At 37.0% G+C, this 4,357-nt stretch overlaps 1 non-coding gene across 1 annotated transcript; it reads left to right on the top strand.

Annotated features, from left to right (window-relative positions):
* Nucleotides 1–3,667: 3,667 nt before the first annotated feature.
* LOC131174181 (small nucleolar RNA R71) lies at nt 3,668–3,774 on the top strand. The gene has a single exon (XR_009144429.1). It is a non-coding gene; the product is annotated as a small nucleolar RNA R71 (small nucleolar RNA).
* Nucleotides 3,775–4,357: the final 583 nt, after the last annotated feature.

Below are 4,357 nucleotides of genomic sequence, written 5' to 3'. Positions count from 1 at the left end.
AGAGGCTCTTCCCAAGAATAAAATTTAACATCATGCAAGAATCTTTTCTTTTGCTGCCAAGATAAATCAGGTGGCAAGACACCACAAGACAAATAATTCACAATATCAGCAAACCATGGAAGTGCAGATTTCAACACATACAACTGCTCATTCATAAAAAACTCATCAATTGGCACAATATCATCATCTTTATTTTCAGTTTTTATCCTAGAAAGGTGATCAGCCACCACATTCTCAACACCTTTTTTATCTCTTATTTCTAAATCAAATTCTTGAAGTAACAAAATCCATCTAATCAACCTAGATTTAGCTTCTTTCTTGCTCATTAAATACCTTATTGCTGCATGATCAGTGAAAACTATTACCTTTGAGTTGACCAAATAAGAACGGAACTTATTGAGTGCAAATACTACCGCAAGGAACTCCTTTTCAGTTGTAGCATAATTAACTTGAGCTTCATCAATGGTTCGGCTTGCATAGTAAATGGCATAAGGTTTTCTATCTTTTCACTGGCCAAGGATAGCTCCAACAGCAAACTCGCTTGCTTCACACATGATTTCGAATGGCAAAGTCCAATCCGAGGGTTGCATGATAGGAGCTGTTGTTAATACCGTCTTTAACCTGCAAAAAGCAACCATACAATCTTGATTAAAATCAAATTTAACATCATGATTCAAAAGATTTGTTAAGGGTTTAGCAAGTTTAGAAAAATCCTGAATAAATCGCCAGTAAAATCCGGCATGTCCAAGAAAACTCCGCACTCCTTTGACAGTGGTTGGAGGGGGCATTTTTTCAATAATTTCTATTTTGGCTCTATCTACTTCTATTCCCCTGTTTGAGATCAAATGCCCTAAAACGATCCCCTCTTGGACCATAAAGTGGCATTTCTCCCAATTCAACACCAGATCATTATCAGTACACCTCTGCAAGATTTTAGATAAATTAGTCAAGCATGAATCAAAATTAGTGCCATATACTGAAAAGTCATCCATGAAGACCTCCATAATTTCTTCAATAAAATTAGAAAAAATGGCCATCATGCACCTTTGAAAGGTGGTAGGTGCATTACACAATCCGAATGGCATCCTTCGATAGGCAAAGGTGCCATAGGGACAAGTAAAGGTAATTTTTTCTTGGTCATCAGGATGGATTGGAATTTGAAAGAAACCAGAATATCCATCTAAGTAACAAAAGTAAGAATGCTTGGCTAATCTCTCTAACATTTGATCCATAAAAGGAAGGGGAAAATGGTTTTTTCTTATAGCATTGTTCAACTTCCTATAGTCTATGCACATTCTCCAGCCTGTAACAGTTCTAGTGGGTATCAATTCATTATTCTCATTTTTAACAACTGTCACCCTACCTTTTTTTGGTACATCATGCACAGGACTAACCCACTCACTGTTAGAAATGGGGTAAATAATTTCAGCAGCTAGTAATTTTAGGATTTCCTTTTTCACAACATCCTTCATTGTAGGATTCAATCTTCTTTGGTGTTCAATAGAAGGTCTACTATTTGGCTCTATGAAAATCCTATGCATACAGACTGTTGGACTAGTTCCCTTTATATCATCAATTTTATAACCCAAAACTCTCCTATATTCTCTCAAAACTCTCAACAATTTGTCAATCTCAATATCAGTCAAAGATGCATTAATTATAACAGGATATGTTCCATTGGGTCCAAGAAAAGCATACCTGAGGTTGGAAGGAAGAGGTTTAAGATCTATCTTTGGGGCATTCTCTACCTTTAATGATGGTGGTTTAATCTCCCAAGTTTGCACTTCTTCAAGCTGAAAATTTGTCGCTTCAGGATGTGGTGGAGAGCTCTCCAAGTGTTGTGCAAAAGCAGCTATGTTGTAATTGTCATCATCAATGCTCCCACCATGGACTAAGAAATTTTCAAAAGGGTCTTGTGGATAGCTTTTTCTGAAATGCTCTTGAACAATCTCATCAATAATGTTTACCCGCAAACAAGACTCAACTTCTTCATGTTTCCTTTTCATGGCTGGATTGATGTTGAATATCATTTGATCATTTCCCACTCTAAGTGTCAATTTCTCACCCTTTACATCAATTAATGCACCAGCTATTGCCAAAAAGGGTCTTCCCAATAAGATAGGAATTTTTGTGTCTTCTTCCATATCTAAAATGACAAAATCTATCGGAATGTAGAATTTCCCAACCTTGATAGGCACATTTTCTAGAATGCCTTTTGGATACTTAATTAAATGGTCAGCCAATGAAAGATACATGTTTGTGGGCTTCAACTCTCTCATATTCAACTTATCATATATTGAAAGTGGCATTAGGCTGACACTAGCTCCAAGGTCACATAAGGCATTTGCCACACAATTATCACCTATATGACAAGGAATCGAAAACACACCCGGATCATTGAGTTTGGGAGGTAACTTCTTATGAATTATAGCATTGCATTGCTCTCCCAAGTTAATGATATCATAATCTTCTAGCCTTCTCTTGTTGGTAAGAATCTCCTTCAAAAACTTGGCATAACTTGGCATTTGGGATAGTGCCTCAGTGAATGGCACATTGATATACAACTTCTTTAGCACTTCAAGGAATTTGCCAAATTGTTTGTCTAGCTTATGCTTGATGAATCTTTGAGGGTAGGGAAGGGTGGGCTTGTAAGGCTCAGGTGGGATGTATGGTTTCTCTCCCTTATTTTGCTCACTTTTGCTTTCTTCTTTTTTTTTTTTCATTTTTCTTGCTCTCAACTGAATTTTCTTCTTTTGTGCTCTCTTTTTCTTCTCTCTTGTTTTCACTCTCTTGACCAACTTTCTTACCACTTCTCAAGGTCACAACCTTACATTGGTCATGAGGGTTTTGTGATTGGCTAGGTAGTTTGCCATAGGATTTACTCCCTGATGAGCTTGCTTATTGAGCTAATTGAGTCTCCAACATACGGTTGTGGGCTTGTAATTGATCCATGGTTTGTCTCATATGTTACATTTCTTCCTCCAATTTGCTATTCATCTTGCTTTACTCAGCAAAAAATTTCTCCATCATGCTTTCCAAGGTTGGCTTCGGTTCATGAGGTGGAAGGGATTGTTGTGCTCTTACTTGATATCCAGGTTGTGGCTGCCTTGTGGGCTAAAATTGAGGCTGAAACTGAGGCCTATTCTGCTGCATATAGTGCTGATTATGAGTAAAATTTGAGCTTTGACCTTGTTGAGCAAAAGTTGCTTATGGCCTCCATGTTGAGTTGTTCACATTAGAGTAAGAATTTCCCATAGGTTTTTGTTGATAACCTCCTGCATAAGCAGCTTGTTCTTGCAAATAATCATCACCATAAGAAGAGTAATCAACTCCACAACTTTGGGTTCCATCTGTGTAGGCAACTTATTGCATAGTTATAGGAGTTGAGGTTATTGCCTTTGTGCAAAAATCACTAAGAAACTGAGTTAACTGATCAAATTTTGCATTCATGTAGCTAACTGAGTCAAGTTCATAAATCCAAGCCTTATTTAGCTCAAGTGCTCTAGGATTTCCCCATAAATGGGTATTATGAGCAATCTTCTCTAATAGATCATAGCATTCTTCACTTGTCATTCTCATGAAATCTCCTCCTGCTTGTGAATCAATTGTGTTTCTTATGGTTGGAGTAACTCTGGTGTAGAAATTCTGAAGAACCATCCATTTGGGTATTTCATGATGAGGACATTGCCTTTCAAGCTCCTTAAATCTCATCCAAGATTCATACAAAGTTTCATCATCCCTTAGTTTAAAAGCTAACATCAAATTCCTCAAATGAGTGGTCTTCCCAGGTGGGAAAAATTGAGATAGAAAAGCCTGAGATAGCTGCTCCCAAGTAGCTATAGTAGCTTGTGAAAGTGAGTCATACTACTCTAATGCTGAATCCCAAAGAGAGAATGGAAATAAGGTGAGCCGAATCACTTCATTTGAAACTCCAGGCTGTCTTTGTGTGCCACATATCATCAAAAATTTCTTCAAATGAGAATGAGGATTTTCAAGTGGACTACCTCCAAATTGTGAATTCTGAACCATTTGAATGAGACTAGTCTTTAACTCAAATTGATTAGCTCCAATAATAGGTCTGTTATCTCTCACATCTGCACATCTAGGAAAAGCATAATCTAACATGGATCTTCTCAGAGAATCATTTTGATTAACAACTTCATTCTACCTGTTTTGCTCATTTCCTCCATTATTTCCACCAATAGCTCTATTTTGATTCTCCATATTTTCAATTTTCTCCTCTTGCTCAAATCTTTGTTGTTCTTCTTTTTCTGCTTCCTTTCTCCTCTTAGATTCTTTTTTGTTGGTTCGACAGAATTTTTCAATTTCAGGGTTGAACAATAATTGAGTATCACTT

Source organism: Hevea brasiliensis, chromosome 15, assembly GCF_030052815.1.
Source record: "Hevea brasiliensis isolate MT/VB/25A 57/8 chromosome 15, ASM3005281v1, whole genome shotgun sequence".
Lineage (NCBI taxonomy): Eukaryota > Viridiplantae > Streptophyta > Magnoliopsida > Malpighiales > Euphorbiaceae > Hevea > Hevea brasiliensis.
Note: the sequence above shows the minus strand (reverse complement) of the source record. Positions and strands in the feature narration are given on the sequence as shown.